A 20,648-nucleotide genomic window follows, 5' to 3' on the forward strand; every position below is an offset into this window, starting at 1 on the left:
AGTTCAACCACTCCACAAATCCACCTACTGCTTCTAGACCTTTCTCCAAAGTTCTAGAGCAGGGGGAAATTCCAGAGGGCTGGTCTGCAAAGCTCTGACTATAGTTTGACCCCTGATAGCTATCACACCCAGGCTACTACTCAGCCCTCATAGCTAACAATTGAGGTCTAGCTCCCCCTAGGTGACTAGGAGGGTGCTACACTAGGATAGTAGATATTGCAGCCAAAGTTGTTTTTTGAATTATTTTTACTATAACTGGGTTATCATTTTTTTATTTATTTTATTAACTGGAATTCAGCTTTAAGCTTTTTTTTTTTTTTTTTTTCAAACCTGTCAGCAAAACATCAATCAGTATGATTTAATCATCTCCTTGCATTGATCTTACTGTTAATACGACCACCTAAGTGAATAGGGAACCATTTGTGTGATGAGCAGCTCATTAGTCCTGTGCTCAGCTGGATAACACAATGGATTTTCTGTCACTTTTCATCTGCACACAAAACTATATTCTCTATTGGATGCTGAAAGTAAATAAAATGCTAATTTCCAGCAGGACAGAATGAAGTCAAGCATCAAAGGAGGAATAAACCTTGAATGCAATTTTAAAGAATCAAAAAGATACTCATGTAGTGCTACCCCCACAGGTTTTGTTGGTTTCTCCTACCATTCCCAGTGATGACCTGTCCTGGGCCGTGGATAAGGGGGTATCACAAGACCTCCTGTACTGGGCCCAAGCCAGCAGGGGGGGGCCCAGGTAGCTGGGTGAATCGGATGTGGGCAGGGAGGGTGATCGACACAGTGGGGGGTAATTACTGGAACCAATCCCCCGTATGGCTCTCTCTGAAGCAGATGAAAGCTGGCTTTTTCTCCTCTCCTGGGGCGGACTGACAACTCATGGGGCCCCCAGGCAAAAGGGGATCATGGGGCCCCTGTGTCCTTGCCCAAACTCAAAAAAGCCTATGAAAAAGGTACCAGGGGCATCTCATGGGGCCCCCTACTGACCCCGGCCCTCGGGCAATGCCCGAGTTTCCAAATGGTCAGTCCGCCCCTGCTCCTCTCCCTCCGTTTGCAAATGATATACCCAGGGGCGGACTGACAACTCATGGTGCCCCCCGGGCAATAGGGGATCATGGGGCCCCTGTGTCCTCGCCCACACTCAAACCACACCCACAAAAGCCTATGAAAGGTACCAGAGGCATCTCATGGGGCCCCCTACTGACCCCGGGCCCTCGGGCAGTGCCCGAGTGCTCAAATGGTCAGTCCGCCCCTGGGTATACCCTATTTGCTATTGTTTTATATATTTGTTGTTTTATGAATGTTTCCATTTCCCTTTCTCTGGTTGCTGCATTCACTCACCGACCTCTTTATTAGGTCTGCCTGTTCAATTGCTCGGTAACATAAATTGCTAGTCAGCCAATCACATGGCAGCAACTCAATGCATTTAGGCATCTAGACGTGGTGAAGACAACTTGCTGAAGTTCAACCCGAGCATCAGAATGGGGAAGAAAGGGAATTTAAGTGATATTGAACGTGGCATGGTTGTTAGTGCCAGACGGGCTGGTAAATAACTGCTGATCTACTGGAATTTTCACACACAACCATCTCTAGGGTTTACAGAGAATGGCTCTCCCCAGACCCCGCATTCACTATATCCGCTCTCCCCGGACCCTGCATTCACTATATCTGGTCTCCCCAGACCCTGCATTCACTATATCTGGTCTCCCCGGACCCTGCATTCACTATATCCGCTCTCCCCGGACCCTGCATTCACTATATCCGCTCTCCCCGGACCCCGCATTCACTATATCCGCTCTCCCTGGACCCTGCATTCACTATATCCGCTCTCCCTGGACCCTGCATTCACTATATCTGCTCTCCCTGGACCCTGCATTCACTATATCCGCTCACCCCGGACCCTGCATTCACTATGTCCGCTCTCCCCGGACCCCGCATTCACTATATCCGCTCTCCCTGGACCCTGCATTCACTATATCCGCTCTCCCTGGACCCTGCATTCACTATATCTCCTCTCCCCGGACCCGGCATTCACTATATCCGATCTCCCACAGTACACAGAACATGGAAATGCAATTATTTTAGTAAATATAAACTGCTAAATCCCTTTTCTCATCAGCTGTATATAGCAGTCCTGTGACTTCTATCAGCGTCCAGATGGACACTGGTTAAAGCTTGCAGGAGAAATTTTCATTCTCCCATGATTGTCCTATGAGGCTGCATGACCCCTGACCCTGTGTCTGGACAGCTCTGATAGGCCCTGTGCTTATCACATGCACTCTTCCAAAAAAAAAAAAAAATTCTCTAGCAATACACACCAAACTGAGCATGTGCAGATTGCCCCCAAGGCTCTATTCGGGAAATGGATTGGGGACTGTGAAAGAAGGGGAGGATCAGAGAAGACAGGATCAAACATCCTTTTTTACATAACGCAGAGGATTAACCCCTTAGGCTCCACAGTGAGTATAACAAGCATGTTTTACTGCATATGCAGACATATTTTTGTGGGTTTAGTATCACTTTCATTTTTCAGTTCCATGCTTTAGGCTAGGTTCACACCTATGCAGGTTGCATTTAAGCTGTTTCTGCATTGCGTTTTGCGTTTGGCACGTGCGTTTTTTACGTGTTTTTTCCACGTTTTTTATGCGTTTTCATTTTTTTCATTCTCCCATGATTTTCCTATGAGGCTGCATGACCCCTGACCCTATGTCTGGAGAGCTCTGATTGGCCCTGTGCTTATCACATGCTATCACCTACTATCTCTAGCAATACATACCAAACTGAGCATGTTCAGCTTGCCCCCAAGGCTCTGTTTGGGAAATGGATTGGGGACTGTGAAAGAAGGGGAGGATCAGAGAAGACAGGATCAAACAGCCTTTTTCACACACTGCAGAGGATTAACCCCTTAGGCTCCACAGTGAGTACAAGCATGCTTTACTGCATCTACAGACTGATTGTACTGTTGTGGGTTTAGTAACACTTTAATTTTTCAGCTCCATCCAGCTTCCCAGTGGCCTCCAGCCAGAATCCACACAGCTAATGCATTTAAATCCTTTTAATCAATGAACAGTGGGGTATAATGCTCAGTAAACTGGCTCGCCAAAATGCAGAATCTGTTCTCTTTCTAGGCCAGGTTCTGCTGCTCAGTATCAGCCATTGGCTTCCATCCACCAGGAAAATAATGACAGGGCTGCGAGCTTTATGAACGGCATTAAAGTGGAACTATTGGTATTAATTTAAAGTAGGTTGCCATCTGTTTATCTCTGGAAATCCCCTTCAATTTCCATCTCTCCAGCCGCCCAAGGTTCACCGAGCAGCTTCATTCCATCATCTGCATCGCAAACTCCTATTTACCGATGTTCACAGCGAACTTTCAATTCAATGTTTCCACCGAGCAAGTTCCCGACGATTGGAGGGTGATATCTGTGATGGGATCTTAATGGAAAGAAGATTTTTTTTGTGTCCAGATTTCTCTCCACTCAAAACGTAATTCGGCTGTAAAAAAAGAAAAAAGTTATAAAAGGTTATTTATTGGGCACAAATTATCTGGGATCTAAACCGACCCAAATCTGTAGGAAACGTCATTAACATAAGGTGGAGAGTTCTCCAGGCGGCTGCTTGTAACGACGAGGACAATCTCAGATAACAAGCAAAGCCGTTCAATTCCCCCGCGAAGGATTCGAGGATTGCAACAAGAAACAGGAAATGTGCTCTCAATGTATCTATTTTATATAGTCTATAGACAGTATATATATTGAGGATACTCTGTTAGTAATAGCCCTGGTGTCACTGGGACAGGAAGTGAGATCCCCCCCACAGGGACGGAGAACAATACAAAATGCAGCAGAGATTCTAACCAGTTCCCTTCTAAAAGGTTTTGGAAAGAATTCCATTTTCCATTCAAACGTTTCATGTTTTTCTGTACAAGAAAATGTGTACTTTTCTCTATTCCCTATATCCGCTGTCCCTGGACCCTGCATTCACTATATCCGCTGTCCCTGGACCCTGCATTCACTATATCTGCTCTCCCTGGACCCCGCATTCACTATATCTGCTCTCCCTGGACCCTGCATTCACTATATCTGCTCTCTCCGGACCCGGCATTCACTATATCCGCTCTCCCCGGACCCTGCATTCACTATATCTGCTCTCTCCGGACCCGGCATTCACTATATCTGCTCTCCCCGGACCCTGCATTCACTATATCCGCTCTCCCCGGACCCTGCATTCACTATATCCGCTCTCCCCGGACCCTGCATTCACTATATCCGCTCTCTCAGGACCCGGCATTCACTATATCTGCTCTCCCCGGACCCTGCATTCACTATATCCGCTCTCTCCAGACCCTGCATTCACTATATTCGATCTCCCCAGACCCTGCATTCACTATATTCGATCTCCCCAGACCCTGCATTCACTATATCCGCTCTCCCCGGACCCCGCATTCACTATATCTGCTCTCCCCGGACCCCGCATTCACTATATCCGCTCTCCCCAGGCCCTGCATTCACTATATCCGCTCTCCCCGGACCCCGCATTCACTATATCCGCTCTCCCCGGACCCTGAATTCACTATATCCGCTCTCCCGGGACCCCGCATTCACTATATCCGCTCTCCCCGGACCCTGCATTCACTATATCCGCTCTCCCCGGACCCCGCATTCACTATATCTGCTCTCAGATGAAAAGCAAAGCCATTCAATTCCCCTGCAAAGCATTTGAGTATTGCAAAAAAAAACAAAAAATGTGCTCTAAATGTATCTATTTTATATAGTCTATAGACAGTATATATCTTCAGGATACTCTGTTAGTAATAGCCCTGGTGTCACTGGGACAGGAAGTGAGAAACCCCCCACAGGGACGGAGAACAATAAAAAATGCAGCAGAGATTCTAACCAGTCCCCTTCTAAAACGTTTTGGAAAGAATTCCATTTTCCATTCAAACGTTTCATGTTTTTCTGAACAAGAAAATGTGTACTTTTCTCTATTCAGCCCCCAGGAGCCTATTGTAATGACAACCCCCCGAGCCTTCACCATCTGATTGGTTCTCAGCACTGCAGCTCATGTCTCTGTGCTGCACGCCTGCCCTAATCAGGGAGGTTCAAGTAGACTGCTGCATACTCAGGCTGTGTCTGATTGTAAGGTAAGTTGGATGCATAGAGTTAAAAAAAACTGTGGACATAGGGGTTGATTTACTAAAGGCAAATAGACGGCGCACTTTGCCAGTGCAGTTGCTCCAGAGCTTAGTAAATGAGCAGAAGCTCTGCTGACTTCCATCATCTAGTCATTGACAAGCAAAAATGCTGTTTATTTATTTTCCTTGCACGTGATTGGGTATTCTTGGGAAAGTGAAGCTGGACCTTATTTACTAAACTCTGGAGCAACTGCACTTGATGAGTGCAATTGCACTTTGCAAAGTTCACAGTCTACTAAATCAATCCCTTAAACTCATGTGCCTGTGTATAGTAATGCGAGAGGAGACCCCTTCAGTCTCCTCCTCACCTCGCCCCTTCAGTCTCCTCCTCACCTTGCCCCTTCAGTCTCCTCCTCACCTCGCCCCTTCAGTCTCCTCCTCACCTCGCCCCTTCAGTCTCCTCCTCACCTCGCCCCTTCAGTCTCCTCCTCACCTCACCCCTTCAGTCTCCTCCTCAACTCACCCCTTCAGTCTCCTCTCACATTACTAACCTACTAAGTGACATAACGGCATGGATGTCACTCCACTTCCTCAAACTAAATATTTCCAAAACTGAGCTCATAGTTTTCCCCCCAGCCCGTGCCCCCCCCCGACTTCACCATCAAAATCAGTAATACAACCATCATTCCCTCCCCTCATGCCAGGGTACGAGGTGTAATCCTAGACTCCCATCTGTCCTTCCAGCCCCAAATCCAATCGCTGTCCAAATCTTGTAGACTTCACCTCCACAACATCTCCAAGATACGACCGTTCCTGACCTCAGAAACAACTAAGCAACTTATTCACTCCCTGGTTATCTCTCGCCTTGACTATTGTAACTCCCTCCTCATTGGCCGACCTCATCGCAGGCTATCCCCTCTTCAGTCTATCATGAATGCTGCTGCCAGACTCATCCACCTTACTAACTGTTCTGTATCTGCCAATCCCTCCACTGGCCTCCACTCAGTGTCCTCCACCCCTCTCTGCCAATCCCTCCACTGGCCTCCACTTAGTGTCCTCCACCCCTCTCTGCCAATCCTTCCACTGGCCTTCACTCAGTGTCCTCCATCCCTCTCTGCCAATCCCTCCACTGACCTCCACTCAGTGTCCTCCACAGCTCTCTGACAATTCCTCCACTGGCCTCCACTCAGTGTCCTCCACCCCTCTCTGCCAATCCCTCCACTGGCCTCCACTCAGTGTCCTCCATCCCTCTCTGCCAATCCCTCCACTGGCCTTCACTCAGTGTCCTCCATCCCTCTCTGCCAATCCCTCCACTGACCTCCACTCAGTGTCCTCCACACCTCTCTGACAATTCCTCCACTGGCCTCCACTCAGTGTCCTCCACCCCTCTCTGCCAATCCCTCCACTGGCCTCCACTCAGTGTCCTCCATCCCTCTCTGCCAATACCTCCACTGACCTCCATCACTCTCTGCCAATCCCTCCACTAGCCTCCATCCCTCTCTGCCAATCCCTCCACTGGCCTCCATCCCTCTCTGCCACTCCCTCCGCTAGCCTCCATCCCTCTCTGCCAATCCCTCCACTGGCCTCCACTCAGTGTCCTCCATCCCTCTCTGCCAATCCCTCCACTGGCCTCCACTCAGTGTCCTGCATCCCTCTCTACCAATCCCTCCACTGGCCTCCATCCCTCTCTGCCAATCCCTCCACTGGCTTCCCATTGCCCACTTAATAAAATTCAAAACATTAATAATAACATATAAAGCCATTTATAACTCCGTCCCAAATTACATCACCAATCTTGTCTCCAAATATCACCCAAACCATCCTCTCTGCTCCTTACACGACCTCCTGCTCTCTAGCTCTCTTGTCTCCTCCTCCCATTCTCATCTCCAGGACTTCTCCAGAGCCTCCCCCATCCTCTGGAACTCTCTACCCCAATCTATCAGACTATCGCCTACTCTGCCCACTTTTAGGCGATCTCGGAAAACCTATCTCTTCAGGGAAGCCTATCCTGCCCTCAGCTAAAAAGGAATCTTCTACTCCTCCTACCAGTCCATCCCCCACAGTTATTACCTTTTGTACCACTAGCCCCTCCCTCCTAGATTGTAAGCTCCCAGGATCAGGGCCCTCCTATCCCTCTTGTATTGAACTGTATTGTTGCTGTATTGTCTCCCGTTATATTGTAAAGCGCTGAGCAAACTGTTGGCGCCATAAATCCTGTATAATAATAATACCAGCACTGCAGTATCACTTGGTGACGTGGTGAGTCCCATAAGTGCAGTACAAGCTGGTGCGTTGGCGAGCACAAGTATTGTCCCGCAACCACCAAGTATTCGCACACAGGCCCATAGAGCATCCTTCCGGATGTGCTTGCAAATCCCGATTGGTAGCCCACAAATTCGCATATAAATCCTGTATATTAATAGTAAAGGAGCAGAGGCTCTGCTGACTTCCGTCATCCAATCATGTGCAAGCAAAAATGCTTTTTTTTTTTTCATTTTCCCTGCATGTGATTGGGTATTCTTGGCAAAGGGAAGCTTCACGTCATTTACTAAGCTCTGGAGCAAATGCATTTGCAAAGTGCACAGTCTAATTGTCTTTAGTAAATCAACCCCTTGGTGTCAGGTCGCCGTACACGCATGCGCACGTGCACAGAGTTATTGGCATGCACACTTGGTGCTCAGTGCCCTATTGAAACTGATGTGTCACTGAAAGAAGCTGTTAAATGATCTTCAGCTTGTTCCCATGTTCTCTGAGACCTGATCTCTTACATTCATCCGTGTGTGACCTTCACTGAGTATATTTAAGGGTTTACAACCACTTTAAATGATTCCCAGCGTCATTCAACTCTGAAGACTGAGTGCATTCAGAGAGTGTGGGATGTCATGGACCTTCCCCCTGGGCTGCTGTCATGGTGCCCTTCATTCACTGAAATGGTGCAAAGAGAGCTGGCCTTTACATCATCAAGGAGAGCATGCCACCTGAGAAGGTCAGAAGAAGAAGAGGACTGTGACATTCAAGTGACCAGACTAAAGACTTCTGGGAAGCAAGTATAAAAAAAAGCATAATTTAGGGATTAAGGGGGGATATGATCTCCATGTATAATACATAAGGGGGGATATGATCTCCATGTATAATACATAAGGGGGGGATATGATCTCCATGTATAATACATAAGGGGGGATATGATCTCCATGTATAATACATAAGGGGGGATATGATCTCCATGTATAATACATAAGGGGGGATATGATCTCCATGTATAATACATAAGGGGGGATATGATCTCCATGTATAATACACAAGGGGGGATATGATCTCCATGTATAATACATAAGGGAGGATATGATCACCGTGTATAATACATAAGGGGGGATATGATCACCATGTATAATACATAAGGGGGGGATATGATCTCCATGTATAATACATAAGGGGGGATATTATCTCCATGTATAATACATAAGGGGGGATATGATCTCCATGTATAATACATAAGGGGGGATATGATCTCCATGTATAATACATAAGGGGGATATGATCTCCATGTATAATACATAAGGGGGGTATGATCTCCATGTATAATACATAAGGGGGATATGATCTCCATGTATAATACATAAGGGGGGGATATGATCACCATGTATAATACACAAGGGGGGATATGATCTCCATGTATAATACATAAGGGAGGATATGATCACCGTGTATAATACATAAGGGGGGATATGATCACCATGTATAATACATAAGGGGGGATATTATCTCCATGTATAATACATAAGGGGGGATATGATCTCCATGTATAATACATAAGGGGGGATATTATCTCCATGTATAATACATAAGGGGGTATATGATCACCATGTATAATACATAAGGGGGGATATGATCTCCATGTATAATACATAAGGGGGGATATGATCTCCATGTATAATACATAAGGGGGGATATGATCTCCATGTATAATACATAAGGGAGGATATGATCTCCATGTATAATACATAAGGGGGATATGATCTCCATGTATAATACATAAGGGGGGATATGATCTCCATGTATAATACATAAGGGGGATATGATCTCCATGTATAATACATAAGGGGGGGGGATATGATCTCCATGTATAATACATAAGGGGGATATGATCTCCATGTATAATACATAAGGGGGATATGATCTCCATGTATAATACATAAGGGGGGGATATGATCACCATGTATAATACACAAGGGGGGATATGATCTCCATGTATAATACATAAGGGAGGATATGATCACCATGTATAATACATAAGGGGGATATGATCTCCATGTATAATACATAAGGGGGGATATGATCTCCATGTATAATACATAAGGAGGATATGATCTCCATGTATAATACATAAGGGGGGATATGATCTCCATGTATAATACATAAGGGGGGATATTATCTCCATGTATAATACATAAGGGGGGATATGATCACCATGTATAATACATAAGGGGGGATATGATCTCCATGTATAATACATAAGGGGGGATATGATCTCCATGTATAATACATAAGGGGGGATATGATCTCCATGTATAATACATAAGGGGGGATATGATCACCATGTATAATATATAAGGGGGGATATGATCTCCATGTATAATACATAAGGGGGGATATGATCTCCATGTATAATACATAAGGGGGGATATGATCTCCATGTATAATACATAAGGGGGGATATGATCTCCATGTATAATACATAAGGGGGGATATGATCTCCATGTATAATACATAAGGGGGGGTATGATCTCCATGTATAATACATAAGGGGGGATATATGATCTCCATGTATAAATACATCAGTGGTTCATATAGTGAACTCAGTGTAGTTATTCCCCCTTAAGTCATCACAGAGGACAAGGGGGCGCTCTTTACTTCTGGAGGAAAAGAAATGTAATCTCCAAACACGGAAAGGTTTCTTCACAGTAAGAGCTGTGATAATGTGGAATAGACTCCCTCCAGAGTTGGTTGTGGCCAGCTCAGTGGATTGCTGTAGGAAAGTCCTGGATTCTTTCTTGGATACACAGAATATAACTGGATATAACATTTATAGGGAAAGTTGATCCAGGGAATATCCGATCGCCTCTCGGGGGATCAGGAAGCAATTTTTTTCCCAGCAGGAGCAAATTGGATCGTGCTTTGCTGTATTTTTTTGCCTTCCTCTTGATCAACTGTGGGTGTAGGATTATAACTTTTTTTTTCTATGGTTGAACTGGATGGACTTTTGTCTTTCTTCAGCCAGACTAACTATGTAACTATGACTTCATAATATACCGCCTGCTGGGTCTTCAGGCAAGGTGGGAGTACTGAGGGCGATGGAATGGGGATGGGTTAGAGAGTCTGGAGTTGGGATATAATTTCCAATTTTTTTTTTTGTTAATTAGTTTTGTGTTGCAAAACTGGCACCATATTATCATTTTTTCCACTCAACTCACCCTACTTATAATGACTGTAAAGACAGAAGGTTTTCTACCTTCATGCATTCTATGCATGAGAATAAAAATAACCATCTGCATATACATCCCCCCAGAGCCCCCCAATACGTACCTGAGCCCATTCTTGATCCAACTATGTGTGCTAGAGCTGAAGCTCCCTCGGCTCTTTCCTTCCTTATTGGCTCAGACACAGCAGTGGGAGCCATTGGCTCCTACTGTTATAAATTTTAGCCAGTAAGGAGGGAGCAGGGGGTGGGGCCAGACTACACTCTATCTCTCTCATAGACACACAGAGCTAGCTCAGTAGCAAGCACAAACAACTGTCCCCATCAGGGACCATTTGGAAACTCGGGCACTGCCCGAGGGCCCGGGGTCAGTAGGGGGCCCCATGAGATGCCCCTGGTACCTTTTTCATAGGCTTTTTTGAGTTTGGGTAAGGACACAGGGGCCCCATGATCCCCTATTGCCCGGGGGCCCCGTGAGTTGTCAGTCCGCCCCTGGTCCCCATAGCAAGTGGCTTACTATAGTCACTATAGTCACAGGGGTGGCTAACCTGTGGCTCTCCAGCTGTTGTGGAACTACATTTCCCATGAGGCATTGCAAAGATGGGAAGTTACTGACTTGCAGAGGCATGATGGAACTTGTAGTCCTGCAGCAGCTGGAGAGCCGCAGGTTGGCCACCCCTGCTAGTGGCACTCAGCAGGGAGGGAGGAACCAAGATTGTCAGGGGGGGCCCTTGGAAGAAGGGGAGCTGGGCTGCTATGTGCAAAACTTACTACACAGAGCAGGTAAGTATAACATGTTTGTTATTTTTAAAATTTTTTAAAAAAGTGCCTTTACAATCACTTTAATCGACAACTTTCTCCAAAAGAAAGAAAAGAATCCTGTCATTGAGTTGTATCATGAAAACATTGCAGAGAACTTCGATGTCCTTGACTGACTTCCCTTCATTTGCGAGCAGTAATAATTTAGTAAATAATCACACAAAGTACACAGGCCAATTTATCTGATATATATTCAAGACGAATGAATTTACTGCGGGAGAGGCCTCTGGGATTTGCCTTCAGGTGCTTGTTATATCTTGAAGAGCGCCCGTTAAATACAAAGCATAATATTGTTACTAACGGAGTAAGAATGTCGATAATGAGCCTCATTATCTCCTGAAATGAAGATAGTCAGTGAAGAGCTTGATGACCTTTTTATGGCCTTCAGGGATGATCGGAGAAGCTCATATTATGAGTCGATAGTTTATTAATACAGTGGGAGAATTGCGGGCTTCATAAAATTACCAATTCATGGATAAATAATGATACTTGCCTCTGGCAAAGCCATAACTACCTGCAGTGTTCAAACCACTTATTTATCACAGAGTTTAACTCTGGATTTGCAAAACAGAGTTGGAACCAGGGGCGGACTGACAACTCATGGGGCCCCCGGGCAATAGGGGATCATGGGGCCCCTGTGTCCTTGCCCAAACTCAAAAAAGCCTATGAAAAACGTACCAGGGGCATCTCATAGGGCCCCCTACTGACCCCGGGCCCTCGGGCAGTGCCCGAGTTTCCAAATGGTCAGTCCGCCCCTGGTTGGAATTGTTCAGAGCTGACTTCTGAAAGGGATTTAGAGGAAGAGGTAAGAAAAGGAGCACCACACCAGAACGATGAAGTCCAAAAATGTTTATTAGACAAATATTATTAGAAAAGTCCAGTGTGTGCTAGAATGAGAAGACCATTGCATGGTTCTGAGCCTAGGCTCGCTGTAAGATACAGTATGTATTAGTGTAGCTGGCCAGCTAAGACCAGTCCTAGGTTGTTAATATGGTTCACATATATGTGTATACCAAACCTGCCAATAACCTCAGTACAGTGTATATGTGCATATGTTAAAGCCAAAAGCAGAATCATTGCTGTGATTTATGTCTTTGATTGTTATATGACATTTCTATATTCATTGTGTTAGCAGAAGCAGAAAAGGAAAATATGCCTTTAAGAGTTAGTATAAGGTGAGCCAATCACAGACAGCCTCACACTGTACAGAGCCTTAACCAATCCCAGCCAGTTTCAAATTTATGCCTGTGTAAAACTCCCTGCTAGGATTTTCTAGAGACACATGCTCACCAGACAGAAGAGGAAACAGACAAAGTTCCAATCAGAGAAGCTTTATGGAAGCAGAGAAGGCCAAATAGATATTTGGTGCACTTGTGTGTTCCTCTATTGTTTAACAGTGCAGGTAGATCTGTGTCTAAAAACTGTTGTGTGTGTTTACTTGTAGTTCCACCGAACTTACGAATCAAGTCACTGTAGAGTAATCTAACGAATTTATAAATCCAAGTGAATTTATCAATCTATCGAAATATACAGAACGAATTTATCAAATCTATTGAACCTATCGAGATAAGCTATCGAATCAACCCAATGTAATACGAATAAAACCATTGTAATATGAAAGAAATAAGCCATTGTAAGCAGTTATATGAAGAAGATTGAAGTTATTAAAGAAGTTAACTAAAGTATTCGGTGTGCTCTTTAAACCTACTGCATCCATAGAGCGGCATTGGAGGAATTACAGAGTAAAGTCAGTCTAATCAAACAAAGAAACAGCAATTGCATAATTTTTCTAATGCCACAGCGCACCAGGCACCAAAGGGTGCTGCGCCTGCCACAGTTAGCACACTAAGAAATGTAAGTGCACATGCAGGCATGTGGGCTACGTGCACAGTGGTGTGGTGGCAGTAATGACACTGAGTCCCAGATGCAGAAAAGAATGTATTGAAGAACTTGCAAAACGCAAAAACCCAGTGGGGGGAACACCCATCCAGGAACTCACTGTCAGTGCAGTGGAGACTAGTGGTAGTAGGCCGAGGTGAAGACAGCACCTGGCGTAGACAGCCCGAACCAAGTGGGAGCTTGTGGTTGTGTAGACGTAGGCCCTATGCTTTCCCTGCTCCTCTGGAACCTCTCCCCATCACTAGTGCTGTCCCTGACAGATGGGATACCTCTCCCTACACTAGTCACTTTGCACCAAAACCTGGGAGCAGGCACTTAAAAAGGCTCTGCTTGACCCAAGATGGCCACCAGGGTCAACTGAATGCAGCGTTGCCAACTAGAACGGTTCTCTAGGGGACTGAGGAAACCATAGAGAAACCAAGTTTCTCTTGGCTTCCTCTCCAGCTACAGTAACACTGTACCAGTCCTGGAGAAAGCAGACTGCACCGGCCTACATGCTTGGCACTGGTATTTATGCCAAACAGTTTATTTAAGCTAGATTGTGACATGGACAGATTACTGAGTGGTCTAAGCCAGTGTTTTTCAACTTTGTTTCAGTCAAGGCACCCTTTAAAATTATGGACAGTGCCAAGACACCCTTTAAAATTATGGGCAGTGGAGGCACCCCATTCTAAAGTGGGGTGCCTCAAGACTGTCCATAATTTTAAAAGGGAACCCCATTCTAAATTGTGAAAAATGTGATTCTAATAGTTTTATATAATGTAGCAACATCCACACATGTAGGACACCCAACATTAGAGGTGATTTATTCTTCCAAAGCAAATACATTTTTGCACACTGGTACTGAGTAGTATTCCAATGATTCTCTTCTCTGAGCTAATGTGACCCCAGCACTTATGGAGGGGGCAGGGGAGGGTCAAACTAGGATTTTGTGCAGGCAGCTGACATCTTCTTTATCAACTGATGATGTCACTGGTTGTCAGGATGCTGGCAGCTAGAAGGTCATAGTGGTGCACAATGAAAAACTGTGACTTTGTGTAACTAAAAGGCAGACTTGTTCCGCCCACTGGCTTGTATACAAGTTTTGGGCAATTTTTTTAAATTTTGCCAAGGCACCCCTGAAGAAACCTCAAGGCACCCCCGGGGGCCTGGGCACCCTGGTTGAGAAAGGCTGGTCTAACCTACCTGCTAAGTTTGCCTTCCTGTGGATGACTTGGCTTGCCTTTGACCTGACTTTGGATTCTGTTCTATCTCTTTTGACTGCGTTTGGAATCCTTATCCTGCTTCCAGGTTAGGTACCTCACTGCCTGACTGTGAACTGACCTTGGCTCGTATATCGACTCTTATCCTGTCTTGTACCTCGCTATCTGGCTGTTGAAGACCCCTTGGCATGTGTCCTGATTTCACTCCTGTCCTCTACTCAAGTGTCACCATGTTTCTGCCTCAGGTCCTTATCTGGTGGTCAATAATCATCCACGTCTTATGTAGCTCCCTGCCCTAGACTGGATAAACTTAGTTTTTGGCTCTGTTGTACTCAGTTGAGCAGTAATTTATTTGTTCAGGTCTGGTCAGGTCTATCCCTGAGCCTGGTGGTTGATTGTTCCCACCTGCTTCTGGAGCCATTGGCTCCCACTGCTGTCAATCACAGCCAGTGAGCCAATGAGAAGAGAGGGGAAGTGGGGCCGAGCCATGGATCTGTGTGTGAATGGACACACAGAGCAGCAGGTGCCCCCATAGCAAGCTGCTTGCTGTGGGGGCACCCCACAGGAGGGAGCGGCCAGGAGAGCCTGGGGGGGACCTGAGAAGAGGAGGATCCAGGCTGCTCTGTGCAAAACCACCTGCACACAGCAGGTAAGTATAGACATGTTGGTTATTTTTTCTTAAAAAAAATAATGCCTTTAGAATCGCTTTAACCTCCTTGGCGGTATGATTCTTTCCGATTTTTGGTGCTGAAAGCGGTACCATTTTTTTGGCATGGAAATATGTAGTTTTTTTATTGTAGGCTGTAATTTTTAGGAATAACTCACTGAAATCTGTCCGAACAAGAGTCTAGTAAACATCCCGGGGATGATAAAATTTGAAACACGTAATCATAAATTATAATATAATAAATAATCATAAAAAATAATAATATAATAATAATACATTTAATTCAATAATATAATCAAACCAAAAACACTGAAATGTGAGATATAGCGCCAAGTTCGCACATCGCTGAGCAAAGTCGCAGAATCGTTTTCAGTGTCTGATGAGGAATTTCCCCCACGAATCATTATCACTCAATTCTGCAAGTGGTTCTGATTTACTATCGCTGTTCTCTAGCCGCTCTAAAACCGCGTCTGACCTAAAGGGACACTTTTTGGACTCCATGGACATTTCTCAGTTTCCAGGCAGAAAGAACAGTAAAAATGCAGGCAGGGCGCCGGACAAAGCACTCGGGACAAAATGTATGTGAAATGGTTTGATACAGGAATGTTATACTATGTGATTTTAGTGTATTGAGGGAATGTCACAATATGTCATTTTCAAATCTGCCGTTCCATCCCCCGTACTTCCCGGCGCTCGCAGGGGACGGAACCCAGATGACAGATGCCGGCATCCGCCAGAGTACATTACAGGGGACACTGCAGGAGGGACATCGCGGGAGCGCAGGACAAGGTAAGTGACCGAGGGATCCCGGAGCAACGCTGCAGTGTATTCCCGAGTGTAGCTCGGGGGGGTTACCGCTTGTGGTGCTGAAACTTTACCCCGAACTACACTCGGGAATACCGCCAGGGGGGTTAAGGAAGCTTGATGGAGGAAACCTGCCTGTGGAAGCTCAACTAGAGAGGTGGGTACCTTTCGCCTGAAGCTCCAGGTACAGAATTTTGCTTAAAAATCTGTCCTCCTATACTTGCTTATGTTTTGGAGTATCCTGCACCCTCATCCCTCTACCAACCTGTGTCCAAGTACTGCAAAAATTCTTCGAAAGAAACCCCTAGACTAAGCCTGAAGTTTGTTGGTGTGCTCTGGAACTGGTACCTGGTACAGGTAAAGGAGACCTGAGTCATTTCCAGAAACCCTTTAGGGCAGGGGTGTCAAACTGGCGGCCCTCCAGCTGTTGCAAAACTACAAGTCCCATTATGCCTCTGCCTTTGGGAGTCATGCTTGTAACTTGTAACGGTAGGGTAACAGTTATCCAACACACCCAAAAGTGTGTCTGGTGCAAAGATTCTTCCAATGGCTGCAGCTCTTCAAGAGAGTGAAGATTGTGGAACAAGTCAGGAAAAAAACAAATTCTATTTCAGGGAAGGCGACAGACAAGATTCTTAAAGAGGATCTTTACCCTACCTAACCCCAAGGTCTTGCAGAGACATATGTAGCCCTACCTGCTTAGGAGTCGCTAGAGATTTGGGTCCCCCTATAGTTCTGTACAGCCAGGCAACACACATTTCCTTCAGACTTTGCACACAGGAGACAGTAAACAGTCCTTGAACTTGTTTTTTGGATTATATTAGGGGATGATATCTTAGATGGGGATGAGGGGTACATGGGAAGCCCAAGGAACTGTAAAACTGAGAACAACTTCCTTGAACTATGTACAAGTAGTGAGAAAGGGTTTTGTCTCTTCTCTTCTTGGAGAGCTAGCCAGCTTCTCCCTGTGTAGCTCCTCAGATGCCAGATGAAATCACCTCTTCACCCAGCTGCCCGAAGGAATCCCTGGCCAAGAGGGCCCAGAAGCTGCCACTATAAATGAAAGCAGTCCCAGATGGAGGTTAGTCAGGTTTCCCACCCAAATCCCCCCTCCCCTTATCCAGCCCAGGGGGTGTGGGGTTACTCACTCAGTCTCTCCTGCAAGCATGTGGGTTGGTGGTTGCCTTCAGACCTTTTGCTAGGCTGGCTCCTTCCCTGATTACCAGGTTGTCCTCTATCAGGGGACTCTGAGGCTGAGAGATCCTCCCTTCCAGCTCCTCTGCCTGTAGGTAGGCCTCTCCCCTGGACCCCCTCAACACCCCATCCTGCTCACTCCATCATTCACCCAAACTCTCTTGCTACTAAGCAGGCTTGGTCACTCTTAAGTGCTGTCCTGACCCCATGCCAATCCTCCCACTTGGGGTTTGGCCAGGATCCCTTAAGAGTGCAGACTAGCCACTCCTCACCCCCTCCCACTGAATTCTAGTGACTCCTCCAAGTCTCTAGATCAGGAGGGATTTTCAGAGAACTAGTCTGCAGAGCCTCTCAGCCCTGACCCAAATTCGACCGCCTCTGACTATTTCGCCAGGCTGCTATTCAGCCTCTAAAAAACAATCAACTAGCTACCTAGGAGGGTGCTAAACATGTAACAGGTAGACCCCATAGACGTTGCAGGGAATCACATTATGTCTGTTCATGCACCAGATGTCTTTTAAAGATGGCAATGAGATTGAGGCCATAGGCCCCCTCAAATGAACACACCTGCCAAAGGTCTTTGCTAGTCCTCTGGCAGACTACCTGTGGTCTATGTTCGCATACATGAGATCTAACAAACTGCCACCTGAGATGGAAATATAGACATTCCAGAAGGCAGTTTGCTTGATCTCATACATGGACACACAAGCCACACTACCAAGGGAACTTCTGGCAATTTTTTTTTTTGTGGAGTCCCTTAACTACTTGCCGACTGCAGATAGCCGAATGACGGCTACACTGTGGCCGGCCAGTTCTGGGTGGGCGTCATACGACGTCCTCCCAGAACGCGCTCTCCTGCGTGCCCCCCGGTGATCTCCATGATCGTTGTGTCCTACGGACACAGCTGATCACGTGATGTGGTAAACGGCCAATCACAGCGGCCTTTTACCATGTGATCAGCCGTGTCCAATGACACACTGATCACCGGGAAATGCAATTGCCGGTTCTCGGCTGCACTTTCCTCACACTGTCAGATCGTGAGGAAAGTACTGCTGAGAACCTGCAGTTGTTAGTGCGGGGATCGGCACCGATCATCAGGGCACTGCTGATCAGTGCCCTGATGATCGGTGCCCAGCAGTGCCACCCACAAGTTCCACCTACCTGTGCCCAGCAGTGCGCCAACTAGCTCCACCCACCTGCGCCCAGCAGTGCACCCACCTGTGCCCAGTAGTGCCACCTACCTGTGCCCAGCAGTGTCACACACCTGTGCCCAGAAATGCCACCTACCTGTGCCCAGCAGTGCCACCCACCTGTGCCCACCCACCTGTGCCCACCAGTGCCACCCACCTGTGCCCACCAGTGCCACCCACCAGTGCCCATCAGTGCAGCCCAGCAGTGCTGCCAGTCAGTGCCACCAGTCAGTGCCCAGAGGTTGTGCCAGTCAGTGCCCAGCAATGCTGCCAGTCAGTGACCAGCAGTGATGCCAGTCAGTGCCAACTATCAGTGCTATCAGTACCCATCATCAGTGTCGCCTATCAGTACCACCTATCAGTGCCGCCTATCCGTGACACCTCATTAGTGCTGCCTATCAGTGCCGCCTATCCGTGACACCTCATTAGTGCTGCCTATCAGTACCCATCAGTGCTGCCTCATCAACGCACATCAGTGAAGGAGAAAAATTACCTGTTTGAAAAATCTTATAATAGAAACAAAGAAACTTTATTTTTTTTTTATTTTTTTTAATTTTTTTGTTTATAGCGCAAAAAGTAAAGCACCCAGCAGCGACTAAATACCACCAAAAGAAAGCTCTATTTGTGAGAAAAAAATGATAAAAATTTCATATGGGTACAATGTTGCATGACCGCGCAATTGTCAATCAAAGTGCGACAGCGCTGAAAGCTGAAAATTGGCCTGGTAAGGAAGGGGGTATAAGTGCCCGGTAGGCGAGGGGTTAAAATCCCTTCCAGACCTGAGTGGACTAGTATTGGACTTCCTGCTCACAATTTTTTTTTTTTTAGCGTGCTCCATTAGTTTGTACTGAACTGAATTTGTTGTTGGGGAGAAATCAGACATAAAAGGCGCAGATGCTCGGGAAAAAAAAACCTTTTTATTGTATTGGTAGTCAGTTCTTCACTAGGAAATCAGGCATCCAACTGACAGATTGCTGTCCCTTTATCTGCAAGCTGTCACCAGGAGGCAGAATTCTGTCAGCTGTAATCAGTAGGCCTCCTGTCCGCCCACCTTTCTTCTAGCTTGAAGAAGCTTTATTGAGAGTGATGTCACTTTGTGAGTTGACAAATGATTATGAGTGATGTATTCAGTGCTATATAGAGTACAATATAAAATGTGAAGAGCTTCTGTGTTAAAGGAAACATCTTCCTTTACTGAAATTTATTAAAGTGGTTCTAAAGCTAAAACATCATTTACCTTAATGCATTTGCTACATTCAGGTAAAAAAATGCTTTGCCACTTGCTGTGCCTCCCCCAACACTTACCTAAGTCTTCTATAAATTCAGCTCTGTGCTGGTCTGCAGCTCTCACAGGATGATCAGGCAGCAGGGGGAGCCATTGGCTCCTGCTGCTGTCAATCTAATTCTGTGAGCAAAGGGGGGGAAGGCAAAACGAGCTGCATCTCCAGCCTGGGAGTGAGCCTGCATGTGTGACCCCATAGCAAGCAACTTGCTATGGAGGCAGACACAGAAAAGGAGGAGACAAGATTGCCAAAAGAGGGACCCAAAAAAGGAGGTTCAGGGCTGCTCTGTGCAATACCATTGCACAGAGCAAATGAGTGTAACATGTTTATTATTATAATTTTAAAAATGCCTTTAGAAACTCTTTAAGTTTTCCAAGGTACAAATACAATGAGTGTATGTTTAGATTGCATATCTCTTAGATTGTAAGCTCCAAGGATCAGGGCCTTCCTAACCCTCTTGTATTGAACTGTATTGTTGCTGTATTCTCTCCCGTTATATTGTAAAGCGCTGAGCAAACTGTTGGCGCCATAAATCCTGTATAATAATAATAATAATAATAACTAGAAAATCTACAATTTCTGGGGAAATTGTGTAAAGTGTCCTTGCCGCAACCTTTACCAAATGATTGATGAAATGTAAGCAGGGCACATTGCAAGCCTGATAGTGAGAAATGCATTTCAGCTTGTATTTTGAAGCTCACAGTCCAGCCTGGTGAGTCATCTGCCTCTTGAGTGACCTTTGGTTGCTGCACCTGGAGAGGGCGGAGTAGGCTCACTGTGCTGAGACAGCTGGGTTGCTATGACAACTCAATCTGAGAGGAATGTCAACATGTCTGTTCTAAACAGGCTTTTTAAACTTGCCAAGTTCACTGGCGATTGCCATCTTCAAACGCTTGTAGTTTTAAAAGTATAAATGCTACCGTGAAAAGGTGACAATCACAAGAAACAGACCTAAATTTTGATAT

The 20,648-nt window shown here is 45.9% G+C and overlaps 2 long non-coding RNA genes across 2 annotated transcripts in view; one reads left to right on the plus strand and one right to left on the minus strand.

Annotated features, from left to right (window-relative positions):
- Positions 1–3,055: 3,055 nt before the first annotated feature.
- On the minus strand, positions 3,056–10,809 carry LOC149462250 (uncharacterized). The gene is made up of 2 exons (XR_016312689.1): positions 10,733–10,809; positions 3,056–3,510 (listed from the first exon to the last, which is right to left on the minus strand). It is a non-coding gene; the product is annotated as an uncharacterized LOC149462250 (long non-coding RNA).
- The window catches only part of LOC149462251 (uncharacterized), a 74,065-nt gene continuing 61,418 nt past the window's right edge, over positions 8,002–20,648 (plus strand). The window contains exon 1 of the long non-coding RNA XR_016312688.1: positions 8,002–8,196. This is a non-coding gene — a long non-coding RNA (uncharacterized LOC149462251). The remainder of the gene's footprint in view (positions 8,197–20,648) is intronic.

This window comes from Staurois parvus, unplaced genomic scaffold, assembly GCF_062004578.1.
Source record: "Staurois parvus isolate SC_StPar_1 unplaced genomic scaffold, SC_StPar_1.0 ptg000179l, whole genome shotgun sequence".
NCBI lineage: Eukaryota > Metazoa > Chordata > Amphibia > Anura > Ranidae > Staurois > Staurois parvus.